At 57.1% G+C, this 13,786-nt stretch overlaps 1 pseudogene; it reads right to left on the reverse strand.

Annotated features, from left to right (window-relative positions):
• Positions 1–6,438: 6,438 nt before the first annotated feature.
• LOC127051473 (uncharacterized) lies at positions 6,439–10,683 on the reverse strand (annotated as a pseudogene).
• Positions 10,684–13,786: the final 3,103 nt, after the last annotated feature.

The raw sequence follows: 13,786 nt of genomic DNA on the forward strand, positions 1-13,786 counted from the left end.
CCCATGCGGGCACTGACCCCAGCTCCGGGGGACACACCCGTGGGGGCCCTGACCACAGCTCCAGAGGCCCAACCCTTGGAGACCCTGACCCCAGCTCCAGGGGCCCAACCCTTGCGGGCTCTGACCCCAGGACCGGGGCCCAACCCGTGGGGGACCTGACCCCAGCTCCAGGGGACAAACCCTTGTGGACCCTGACCTCAGCTCCGGGGCCCAACCCGTGGGGGCCCTGACCCCAGCTCCAGGGACCCCACCCGTGGGTCTATGACCCCAGCTCCAGGGGCCCCAATTGTGCGGACTCTGACCAAAGCTCCAGGGGCCCAACCTGTGGGGGCCCTGACCCCAGCTCCAGAAGTCCCACCAGTGCGGGCCCTGACCATAGCTCCAGGGGTCCCAACCATGCAGACCCTGACCCCAGCTCAAAGGGCCCAACCGGTGGGGGCCCTGACCCCAGCTCCAGGGGTCCAGCCCGTGCAGGCAGTGACCCCAGCTCCAGGGGCTCAACTCGTGGGCCCCCTGACCCCAGCTCCAGGGGCCCAACCCGTGCGGACCCTGACCCCAGCTCCAGGGGCCCAACCCGTGTGGGTCCTGACCCCAGCAACAGGGCCTCAACCCGTGGTCTCCCTGACCCTAGCTCCAGGGCCCCAACCCGTGAGGGCTCTAACCCCAGCTCCAAGGGTTCCACCCGTGTAGGCCCTGACCACAGCTCCAGGGGCCCAACCAGTCTGGGCCCTGACCCCAGCTCCAGGAACCCCACCCGTGGGGGCCCTGACCCCATCTCCAGGGGCCTAACCCGTGCGGGCCCTGACCCCAGCTCCGGGGCCCAAACCAGTGCGTCCCCTGACCCCAACTCCAGGGGCCCAACCCTTGGCGGCCCTGACCCCAGCTCCAGGGGCCTAACCCGTGCGGGCCCTAACCCCAGCTCCAGGGGCCTAACCTCTGCGGTCCCTCACCCCAGCTACCGGGGCTCAACCTGTGCGGGCCCTGACCCAAGCTCCAGGGGCCCAACCTGTGGGGGCCCTGACCCCAGCTCCAGAGGCCGAAATCGTGGGGGCCCTGGGGGCCCAACCTGTGGGGCCCTGACCCCAGCTCCAGGGGCCCAACTCGTGCGGGCCATGACCCCAGCTCCAGGGGCCCAACCCGGGCGGACCAGCTCCAGGGGCCCCACCTGTGAGGGCCCTGACCCCAGCTCCAGGGGCCCAACCCATGGGGGCCATGAGCCCAGCTCCAGGGGCCCAACCCGTGGGGCCATGACCCCACCTGCAGTGGCCCAAACCGTCTGGGCCCTGACCCCAACTCAAGGGGCTCAACCCGTGGGGGCCCTGACCCCAGCTCCAGGGGCCCAACTCGTGCGGGCCCTGACCCCAGCTCCAGGGGCCCCACCCGTGGGGGCCCTGACCTCAGCTCCAGGGGCCCAACCCGGGCGGACCAGCTCCAGGGGCCCCACCGGTGAGGGCCCTGACCCCAGCTCCAGGGGCCCAACCCATGGGGGCCATGAGCCCAGCTCCAGGGGCCCAACCCGTGGGGCCATGACCCCACCTGCAGTGGCCCAAACCGTCTGGGCCCTGACCCCAACTCCAGGGACTCAACCAGTGGGGGCCCTGACCCCAGCTCCAGGGCTCCAACCAGTGCGCTTCCTGACCCAAGCTCCAGGGGCCCCAATCGTGCTGGCCCTGACCCCAGCTCCAGAGGCCAAACCCGTGCGGGCCGTGACCCCAGCTCCGGGGGCCCAACCCATGGGGGCCATGAGCCCAGCTCCAGGGGCCCAACCCGTGGGGCCATGACCCCACCTGCAGTGGCCCAAACCGTCTGGGCCCTGACCCCAGCCACAGGGCCTCAACCCGTGGGGGCCCTGACCCCAGCTCCAGGGCTCCAACCTGTGCGCTTCCTGACCCCAGCTCCAGAGGAACCAATCGTGCGGGCCCTTTCCCCAGCTCCACGTTCAGAACCCGTGCAGGCCCTGACCCCAGGTCAAGGGGCCCAGACCGTGGAGGCCCTGACCCCAGCTCCAGGGCCCCAACCAGTGCGTCCTCTGACCCCAACTCCAGGTGCCCAACCCGTGGCGGCCCTGACCCCAGCTCCAGGGGCCCAACCCGTGCGGGGCCTGACCACAGCTCCAGGGGCCTAACCTCTGCGGGCCCTCACCCCAGCTACCGAGGCTCAACCCGTGCGGGCTCTGACCCCAGCTCCAGGGGCCGAATCCGTGGGGGCCCTGACCCCAGCTCCAGGGGCCCAACCCGTGCGGGGCCTGACCACAGCTCCAGGGGCCTAACCTCTGCGGGCCCTCACCCCAGCTACCGAGGCTCAACCCGTGTGGGCCCTGACCCCAGCTCCAGGGGTCCAACCCGTGCCGGCACTAACTCCAGCTCGAGGCACCCCACAATTGGGGGCCCTGAACCCAGCGCAAGTTGCCTAACTGGTGGGGGCCCTGACTCCAGCTCCACAGGCACAACCCGTGCGGGCCCTGACCCAAACTCCAGGGGCCCAACCCGTGGGGGTCCTGATCCCATCTCCAGGGGCCCAACCCGTGCGGGCCCTAACCCCAGTTAAAGGGGCCCCACCCGTGGGGCCCTGACCTCAGGTCCAGGGTCCCTAACCGTGCGGTCCCTTACCCTATCTCCAGGGGCTCAACCTGTCTGGGCCCTGACCCCAGCTCCAGCGGCCCAACCCGTGGGGGCCCAGACCCCAGCTCCAGGGGCCCAGCCCGTGCGGGCCCTGCCCCCAGCTCCAGGGGCCGAAATCGTGGTGGCCCTGACCCCAGACTCAAGGGCCTAACCCGTGGGGGTCCTGACCCCAGCTTCAGGGGCCCCACCAGTCCGGGCCCTAACCCCAGCTCCAGGCGCCCAAGCAGTGGGGGCCCTGACCCCAGCTCCACGGGCCCCACCTGTGCGGGCCCTGACCCCAAATCCAGGGGCACCACACGTGGGGACCCTGACCCCATCCCCAGGGGCCCCACCCGTGGGCGCCCAGACCCCATCCCCAGGGGCCCCATCTGTGTGGACCCTGACCCCAGTTCCAGGGGCCCAGCCCGTGCGCGCTCTGACCCCAGCTCCAGAGGCCCAGCCCGTGGGGGCCCTGACTCCATCAGCAGGGGCCCAAGCCGTTCGTACCCTGACACCAGCTCCAGGGGCCACGCCTGTGGGGGACTTGACCCCAGCTCCAGGGACCCAACACGTGCGGACAGTGATCCCAGTTCCAGGGGCCCAGCCCGTGCATCCCCTGACCCCAGCTCCAGGGGCCCAAACCGTGGGGGCCCTGACCCCAGCTCCAGGGGCCCAACCAGTGGGGCCCCTGACCTCAGCTCCAGGGGCCCAAGCCGTACGTCCCCTTACCCCAGTTCTTGGGGCCCAACCCGTGAGTCCCCTGACCCCAGCTCCAGGGTCCAACCCGTGCGTCCCCTGACCCCAGCTCCAGGAGCCCAACCCATGCGTCCCCTGAGCCCAGCTCCAGGGGCCAAACCTGTGGGGATCCTCACCCCAGTTTAAGGGGCCCAACCCGTGGGGGCCCTGACCTCAGCTGAAGGATCCCACCCATGCGTCCCCTGACGCCAGTTTCAGGGGCCCAACCCGTGGTGGCCCTGACCCGAGCTCCAGGGGCCAACCCGTGCGTCCCCTGACCACAGCACCAGCGACCGAACCAGTGGGGGCCCTGACCTCAGCTTCAGGGGCACAATCCGTGTGTCCCCTTATCCAAGCTCCAGGGTCCCAACCCGTGGGGGCCCTGACCCCAGCTCCAGGGGCCCAACCCGTGCGTCCCCTGACCCCAGCTCCAGGGGCCCAACCCTTTCGTCCTCTGACCCCAGATCCAGGGTCCCAACCCATGGGGGCCCTGACCCCAGATCCAGGGGCCCAACCCGTGCGTGCCCTGACCCCAGCTCCATGGGACCCATGCGTGGGGGCCGTGACACCAGCTCCAGGGGCCCAACCCGTGCAGGCCTTGACCCCAGCTCCAGGGGCCCAACGCGTGCGTCCCCTTACCCCAGGTACAGGAGCGCAACCCGTGGGGGCTCTGACCCTATCTCCAGGGGCCTAAACCCAGCAGGCCCTGACCCCAGCTCCAGGTGCCAAACCCATGCATCCCCTAATCCCAGCTCCAGGGGCCCAATCCGTGGGGGCCCTGACGCCAGCTCCAGGGGCACAACCCGTAGGGGCCCTGATCGCAGCTCCAGGGGCCCAACCCGTGCGTCCCCTTGTTGGCCAAATAGGGCCCGTTTCCCCCTGGAGCTTACCTAATTACACCAAGGAGGCACGGAGGACAAGAAGACGGGTACCACACCTTTATTCTCGTTCAGCTGAGCGGGTGTTTCTTCTCGACTAGTGCCAGAGAAGAAGAACACACCTTACATGGGCGACATGAGCCCCTTTTATAATCAGCAACAAACAACTTTAGTTCTCATCCTGTTTACGTCATTATGCTGACCTATAGATAACAGGTTACACAGAATACATGTATTATTTTGGGGAGGGGGATACAGGAGACATCTGTTGCGGAAACATTTATCATTTTGAAGGGAGTGTAAGGTACATGCCTTGACTCCTGACATTAAATGTCTTTGGGGATACATGAGAAAACAGCTGCATATATTTACGTGCCAAGCGGGCCAATTAGTAAATAGCTGACATGGTTAAATATGAGATTAAATGCATGTCCTGTCCTTTATTCTCAGGTCCCTTCTATCATTCAAATCCCTAGGCCCATCCTTCAGCTAAAAGCAGAAGAAGCAGAAGCCGAAATTGCAGGCCTTTTAAGTCTTAGGCCTTTTCCATCAAGTTTCCCCCCCTTAAAAACATTTTAAGAGCTTATGGGCCTTGCACCTTAGATCCTTCCGGCTTGTATAATATCATCATTTGTTGATATGTAACTTGACTAGCCAGTTTTCGGACCACTGCAATTAAGCACGGGGTGAAGCAAGCGACTGTTAATAGGATGGTGATAAAGAGTATAAAAAGGAGGAAACCTTTCCGTAACCATCGTCATTGTGGTAGCCAGGAGGTAAACCAATCTGTGTCCCAGCCGCCCCAGGTTTGTACTGGGACATGGGCTATTTTCCTCATCTCCTTAGTTAACTGTTTCACTGCCTGGCCATTATCGTCTATTTGTAAGCAGCAGTTAGACTCATTAAGTTTTGCACAGAGTCCCCCTTCCTCTGCTAGCAAATAGTCAAGAGCTATGTGGTGCTGGAGAATTGTGTGTCTCATTTGAGTTGATTGATCGGCCAAGAGGTCTAGTGCTGCAGCTGTTTGGTTGGTTATTATTTCCAAGATAGCCTGTAGCCTAATAATTCGATTTAGATTATAAAGTGGTTCCCTGGCCCCGGATACAAGCTCACTGGGATTCCAGGTGGCCGGTCCATAATGTTTGATGATTCTTTCAGGGGGCCATTCTTGAGCTCCCCAATTTTGGGAACTTCCGGCGGTTAAAGTGGAATCCAAAGACCGTTTTTCTCTAACTAAATCATCATAAACTTTAACTCCCAATTTATTTCCTTGGGCTTGAGGTAATAAAAAGAATAGAGGCCTAATATATCCTATGTAACATATTCCCGACCAGTTTGGAGGCAATCTACGATAAGCATGGGATCCACAGATCCAATAGTGGCCTTTTAAGGCCCAGATTCCATTGGCAAAGGGGCCATCCCAGGTTTCAGGGGAATCGGCAGGGCCCGGCTCCTCATAGTATAAGGCGTTGCCTGATTCTATAGGTCCCCGTAGGAATTTGTCCACATTTGGGTTACAGTAGTCACATTTCCACGCCCCAGCCCCTGCCTTCCACACACAATTACAACCAAATTTTGGGCTATTGGTACTAGCCCAAAATTGTCGGAAATGGGTAACTTGGGTTCCATTAAGGTGTTGCCATGCCCACTGATACCACCGTACCACATGGTGCTTGTTAGTGGTGTTATCTCGCTGGCAACTTAGAAAGAGGGCATCAAAGTACCCATCCAATCCTACTGCTTTACAACCATCGCCCCTGTGATTCCAGTAGGAACATCTTACCCAGCTATTGTTAGTTAGCTTTACATGGGTAAGGTTCCATCGTCCTTGGTACTTAAAACAGTCATATGGGCGACAGTAGGGATCCCAGCAATCAAATCCCAGAGCTAAAGTCCATTCACACTTACTTTCCCCCATATAAATTCCCTCATGTCTTGTTCGATTAAGGCAAAAGACACCTACTCCATTAGAATAGAGTCTCCAGGGGCCGTTATCCTCAGTCCACCTCCCCGTTCCCTTATGTACTATGCTTAAGCTGCTTAGCCACCACTTGGGCTGTACCGGCTGAGCTACCCAGGGCCATTCATTCAATTCTCCCGGACCGCCACGTACCCAGCAATTAGTAAGATTAAAAGAATCTGCTATTATTTCCCCTAGTTGCATAAACCTATTTTCCCAACCATATGAATAACTAACATACATATCAGAAAGACAAAGGATGGTTTCATTGTTTCTGTCTCTTAAACAGTCCTTTTAGTCCTTCCAGTCCTTGGTATTCCCAGGTAGAATCTTCGCCTGTGTCTCTCCGGGCTTCCGGAGCCGGAGAGGACAGAGGGCTGATGTCCTCTTCAGTTAGGCTGTCCTCTGGGTCAGGGTGCAGGAACCGCTTTACTCGAGTATGGTGCGTCCGCTTGTCGCTCCCAAGGACCTTAACGGCGGCCTGGCTGATGAGCGATACAGTACGTGGACCGTCCCACCGTGGCGTGAGGGGATCACGCTTCCACTTTTTGACAAGGACCTGGTCACCGATCCGGAAGGAGTGTGCGGGTTGCTCCAAGGGAAGGGTCTGGAAAGGTGCTGCGTATCGATGTAACTGTAACAAAACAGATTGTAGCGCAGAAACCTGTTTTCACAAAGAGTCATTCCCCACTTCCCAGTTTACATCCTCTCGGTACCCCGGGATGAGTACTCGGGGAGGGAACCCAAAGACCAGTTCAAAGGGTGAAAGTTTCAGACCCTTACGTGGGGCCCTCCGAATGCGAGTAAGGGCGAGCGGTAGAGCGTCAGGCCACTTTAAACCAGATTCTATACACAGTTTTGTGAGAGTGTCCTTAAGAGTTCTATTCATTCTTTCCACTTGGCCCGAGCTTTGTGGTCTCCAGGGTGTATGCAATTTCCATTGGATCCCGAGGGCTCGTGACACCTGCTGAACCACCTGGGAGATAAAATGACTTTCCCGGTTCTACTCAATCACCTCTGGGAGGTGGAAGCGGGGAAGTATTTCATGTAACAGGGCTTTGGCGACGGCTCATGCCTGACAATGTCGTGTAGGGTAACACTCCACCCATCCAGTGAATTGATCAACAAAGACAAGCAAATACTTATAACCCCTACAAGGGGGGACTTCAGCAAAGTCCACCTGCCATCTCTGAAAAGGGTAGGCAGCCCAGGGCCGACCTCCCATTGGGGCAGGGGGACCGCACCCCTTTTGGTTTGTTCGCTGACAAACGGAACAGTTATTTACAATTCTTTGGGCTTCCATGTGTGCACCTAATCCCCGAAGGGACCGGGTGATCAAATCGACCATAGCTCCTGATCCCAAATGTCCCTCCTTATGTAGGGATCGGAGAATCTCCTGAAGTACTGGTCTAGGTACAAAAATCTCCCCCCCTGGCAACTTCCACCACCCAGAGGGAGTTTGTTGGGCCCCTGCAGCCTGCGCGTGGGACACTTCCTCTGCTGTATAGTGGGGAGCAGGGGTTTTGGCTTCTGTATCTTGGACCCAGAGGAGCCATATGGCTCCTTCTCATGCGGTTTCTTTCGCGGCTTGATCAGCCATTCGATTGTACTTTCGCTGTTCAGTTTCAGGGGCCCTCCCATGTGCACGCACGTGTATCACTGCGACCCGGAGGGGAAGCATCAGGGCCTCAAGTAATGATTTGATAAGGGCCCCATGGGCTATTCTTTGGCCTGAAGCCGTAATGAAACCCCTTTCTTTCCATAGAGTTCCGTGGGCATGCACCACCATGTATGCATAACGACTGTCAGTGTATACATTAATAGTCTTTCCAGTTCCCATCCGGAGAGCCTCAATAGGAGCCACTAGTTCCGCTGCCTGGGCGGATAAGTTGGGGCTAAGCTTAAACTTGTACATTTCTCCTTCTTTAACTATAACGGCTGCTCCTGTAAATCGCTTCCCATCTTCTACATAACTGGATCCATCTACGTACACTTCAATATCGGGATTGGACCAGGGTAAATCTAAAAGATCAGGGTGGGGTTTAGTTTCTTGTTGTAAGACTTCAATACAATCATGGGTGGGATTAGTCCCATAAGGGACTTGGGGATCTGGCAGTAAGGTAGCTGGATTAAGGGAGCTGACTGTCTTAAAAGTTAGGTTAGGGGCCAACAAAAGTCCCACCTCATATCTAGTATGCCGACTGGGGTTTAAATGCCTTTCCCCGGCTCCTGTTCCCAGTATCTGGGGTATTCCATGGGGCACCACAACCTCAGTATCCCCACCCAAGGTTAGTTTCTCAGCCTCCTGTACAAGGAGAGCGGTTGCAGCCACGGCTCGTAAACAAGCCGGCCAGCCCTTGGCGACCAGGTCCAATACCTTGGAGTAATAACCCACAGGTCGCCAGGCTGGTCCCGACCTTTGGCACAGGACTCCAAATGCCACCCCTCTCCTTTCATGAACGTATAGGGTGAATGGCTTCCGGGGATCCGGGAGAGCCAGAGCGGGGGGCTGAACCAAGGCTTCTTTAAGCTCTTGAAATGCTTTTTCTTTTTCCTTGGTCCATACCCAGTTAAGCAGACCCTCTTTAGTAAGGGACTCGTATAATGGTTTAGCCTTCCCTCCGTAGTCGGGGATCCAAAGCCGGCAAAAACCGGTCAGTCCCAAGAAAGCCCTTAGCTCTCTGGGATTTCGGGGTTGAGGGCTTTCGAGTATAGCCTGGATCCTATCTTTACCTAAGCTACGACGTCCCTGACAAAGATGATATCCGAGAAAAGTGACCTGCTGTTTAACCAATTGGGCCTTTTCCCTGGAAACCTTGTACCCCTGAGCTCCAAGAAAGTTAAGGAGTTCTATCGTCTGTTCTTTACAAGCTGTCTCTGTTTCAGTGCTTAAGAGTAAATCATCACAGTACTGAACTATGTTACACGAGGGATGCCCAGCTAGGAACGGGGCAAGGTGTCTTTTTAGCTGACTGCCGAAAATCTCGGGTGCACAAGTAAGTCCCTGGGGGACAACAGTCCAGAGATACTGAGCCTTGTAATGGGTGTCTGGGTCTTCCCATTCAAAGGCTAACAGTTTCTGAGACTCCTGATCAAGGGGTATGGAAAAGAAAGCGTCTTTCAAATCTATCACGGAAAACCAGCTGTGGTTCTTGGGGACTTGGCCCAAGATAGTATGGGGGTTTGGGACAACTGGATAGGGGTCCTCTATTAACTTGTTAACCTGCCTTAGGTCTTGGACTAATCGATATTGCCCATTAGGCTTAGGCACTCCCATTATCGGAGTACTGTATGGGGAGGTGCCCTCCCTTAACCAACCGCACTGCAAAAACGTTTGAATCAGAGGTTTCAGTCCGATCCGAGTGGCTAGCTTAAGGGGGTATTGTCGAATTCGGACTGGGCGACTTCCCTCCCTAAGGGAAATGTGTACTGGCAAAGCGTTTCGAGCCCGAGCAAAACCTCCCTCCTCAGCCCAGACCTTAAGGTTAACCCCCGACAGCTGGTCCCTCTCACTCTCCGGCTGTGCCGGGGGAGGATTTTCAACATTCAAAAGGGCCATTTGATAGTTAGAAATTTGTTGTTTGGGGAGCCTAACTTCCATAGTCCCATTATTATTGAACGAGATTTCCGCCTGCAATTTAGTAAGCAGATCTCGTCCTAGCAGCGCAATGGGACAGGAGGGGCTACAAACGAATTGGTGGGATATATGACAGTCTCCTACTTTTACTAGGAGGGGAAGAGATTTTTCCAACTTTATATTTTGTCCTTCTATCCCTTGGACTATAGTACACCCTTGAGCCCTCCCCCGGGGAGCCTCTGCAAGGGGAAGCAAGCTAAGGGTAGCCCCTGTATCAATAAGGGCTTCAACTGGGCGGCCCCCTACCTCAATTGTTACCGTGGGATCCAGGCCAGCGGGCTGTGCCACCAGGAGGGGCCGCTGGGTCCCTCGGCCTCCCTATACAAATGACTCGTCTTGCGCCTCGTTATAAAAAACAGGCGCAGGTGGGACTCTGTTTCTGCTTCCCTCCCTCCTGCTATGTCGCTGGGGGCATTCATTCTTCCAGTGCCCCTCCTCCTTACAGATAGCACACTGATTTCACCCCAAATGGGAGCTTTTTCCCTTCCCTTGTGGTCCTGTTCATCCCTTAGTTTTGTCCCCCCCTTTCCCACTTCCCCCCTTCAGGGCCATTGCCAGGAGGCGGGCCCCCTTTTTCCGTTCCTCATCGTCTCTGCGATCATAAACTTTTAGCGCAATCTCTAAGAGCTCCTCTATATTTTTACCCGATGCCCCGTCTAATTTCTGCAGTTTTTTTCTAATGTCCTCATAGGACTGCCCAATGAAGAGGGGAATGAGCACTCGCTTTCCATTAGCATCCTCTGGGTCGAGGTCTGTGTATCTTTTACAGGTGTTACACAAGCGCTCATAAAAGGCGGCTGGGTTCTCATTCTTTTCCTGTCGAATATTATACAGCTTGGCCCAATTTGGGGTCTTCCTAATACAGCGTTTCATCCCCTGTACTATAGCTAAAGCATATTTGTGATGGAGCTCTCGACCCGCTGCAGTTGTATGTGACCAAGCGGGCGCAGCCTCAGGGAGCTGATCGGGTAAGTCAGCTGCGTCCATTCCCCCTGCTACTAGTGCCTCCCGGGCCTTTGAAAGGACCAAGCGCCTTTCCTCTGCAGTTAGTAGGGTATTGAGAGCAATTTTCATGTCGCCCCAAGTAGGGTTATGGGCCGAGACCAGGGTTTCAAAAACTGCTGTTAATGGGGCGGGATCGTCCGAGAACGAGGGGTTCTGGTGCTTCCAATTATACAGGTCACTCGTGGTGAAAGGAACATATATCATAGTGAGTCCACCATCATGGCCCACAGTTTCCCTTAGGGGCAGTTCATGCACCGGAACTGTCTCGGCTACGGTCTTGTCTACCGCGGGGCTCTTAGTAAGAGCAAATTTTGTGTCTCCCGGGGTGCCTACTACTTTCCATGCCTCGTCGACCGTCCTAGCATGACTACTCCTCAGGCGGGAGGATATCGGGGAGTCCTGACCGTTACGGTCCTCCCCGTTACTGTCTCCTGAGTTGTTTTCTGGGGTCGTTGGTCTAAAGAGGGGGGGGCTGCTTTCTGGGGTATTCGATACAGGGGGAGGGGATTGTGCCAGGGAGGCTGGAAGGCCAGGATACACTGGAGGAGGGGGCATAGGATCAGGGGCAGTAGGAATCACAGCTGGTGGACAGGGCTTTTTCATGGGGGGACGACCTCGATGCTGATCAGGGGTCCGAGCCATTAAGGCCCTAATGGCTTGGGCTCTACACTCCCGCAACCGGGGGGGGGGGATTAGCTGCAAGATCCTGCCAGATATCTATATAGGGGTACTGGTCCCAATGTCCATCCCCAGTTACAATGTTATGCACAGCTTGTACAGTTTTTAACTTGAGTGATCCCCCAGCAGGCCACTCCACCCCGAATGTTGGCCATTCCACAGTACAGAATTTTATCAAGTCATCCTTACATAATGCCACTCCATAATCAGCCTGGCGTCTAAACGCCTTCCAATTATTCAACATGCATTCCAAGGGCGTCCCAGCATAAGCGCTTTGTCCGGACCCCATTATGCTCGTGTTTAATTAAACCTGGTCACGGGTTCGACCGACCCCCATTGCGATTAAGATATCCTGGTCACGGGGTTTCCCCTCGCAGGAGTCTCAGTGCGGCTAGGGTCGGTTTAAGTCCTAGACCTGGCTATTACAATTTTGGCTTCCAGCACAGCATCAATATGAGAAAAAGCAATAATCCCCCCAAAAACAAAAGCAAGCCCTGGGGCTGTTCTATGTCCCAGTAATTATCCAATACGGCCCACGGGCTAGTGAAATTAGTGGTATTATTCATTGACCATTGCCTGGCTTACTTAGCATAACCATCAAACATCCACAGTATCTTTCCACACCGGGATTACCTATTGAGGTCCAACCACACTGCGGGGGCGTTATATCCTTTAAACCCAAGAGGTAAAACGCACTTACCACCCGGAGTGGCCGCGTCCGGCTGTTGGACCTTCCCCTTCTTCTAGTACCGTCTCGCCTCCGTGTCGTTAGGAGTTCTCTTAGAGAGGACGCAGCCGCCCAGACCGATTGTAACGACCCGAGGCCCGAGCAAACTAGTGGCTCGAGGTGGCCACTCCTCGGAATCGCCCTCGGTCGCCTGTCAGCGCCCTCTACAGGGAGAGAAGTCCCGGCGGAGTCGTCATTTGTTGGCCAAATAGGGCCCGTTTCCCCCTGGAGCTTACCTAATAACACCAAGGAGGCATGGAGGACAAGAAGACGGGTACCACACCTTTATTCTCGTTCAGCTGAGCGGGTGTTTCTTCTCGACTAGTGCCAGAGAAGAAGAACACACCTTACATGGGCGACATGAGCCCCTTTTATAATCAGCAACAAACAACTTTAGTTCTCATCCTGTTTACGTCATTATGCTGACCTATAGATAACAGGTTACACAGAATACATGTATTATTTTGGGGAGGGGGATACAGGAGACATCTGTTGCGGATACATTTGTCATTTTGAAGGGAGTGTAAGGTACATGCCTTGACCCCCGGCATTAAATGTCTTTGGGGATACATGAGAAAACAGCTGCATATATTTACGTGCCAAGCGGGCCAATTAGTAAATAGCTGACATGGTAAAATATGAGATTAAATGCATGTCCTATCCATGATTCTCAGGTCCCTTCTATCATTAAAATCCCTAGGCCCATCCTTCAGCTAAAAGGAGAAGAAGCAGAAGCCGAAATTGCAGGCCTTTTAAGTCTTAGGCCTTTTCCATCACCCTCACCCCAGCTCCAGGGGCCAAACCCGTGGGGGCCTTGACCCCAGCTCCAGGGGCCTAACCCGTTCGTCCAATGACCCCACCGCCAGAGGCTCAACCCGTGAGGGCCTTGACCCCAGCTCCAGGGGCCCAACCCATAGGGGCTCTGACCCCAGCTCCAGGGGCCCAACCCGTGCGTCCCCTGACCCCAGCTCCAGGGGCCCAACCCGTGCATCCCCTGACCCCAGCTCCAGTGGCCCAACCCATGGGAGCCCTTAACTCAGCTCCAGGAGCCCAACCCGTGGGGGCCCTGAATCCAGCTCCACGGGCCGAACCCCTGCGTTCCCTGACCCCAGCTCCATTGGCCCAAACCATGCGTGCCCTGACCCCAGCTCCATGGGACCCACTAGTGGGGGCCCTGACACCAGCTCCAGGGGCCCAACCCGTGGGGGCTCTGACTCGAGTTCCAGGGGCCCAACCCGTGCATCCCCTGACCCCAGCTCCAGGGGCCCAACCCTTGCATCCCTTGACCCCAGATCCAGAGGCCCAAACCAAGGGGGCCCTGACCCCAGCTCCATTGGCCCAACCCGTGCGTCCCCTAACCCCAGCTCCAGAGGCCCAACCCTTGGGGGCCCTGACCCGAGCTCCAGGGGCCCAACCCGTGCGTCCCCTAACCCCAGCTCCAGGGGCCCAACCTGTGGAGGCCCTGACCCCACCTCCAGGGGCCCAACCCGTGACTCCCCTGACCCAAGCTCCAGGGGCCCAACCCGTGGGGGCTCTGACCCCAGCTCCAGGGGACCCACCCGTGGG

The sequence above is a fragment of the Gopherus flavomarginatus genome, chromosome 5, assembly GCF_025201925.1.
Source record: "Gopherus flavomarginatus isolate rGopFla2 chromosome 5, rGopFla2.mat.asm, whole genome shotgun sequence".
In the NCBI taxonomy this organism is placed as follows: Eukaryota; Metazoa; Chordata; order Testudines; family Testudinidae; genus Gopherus; species Gopherus flavomarginatus.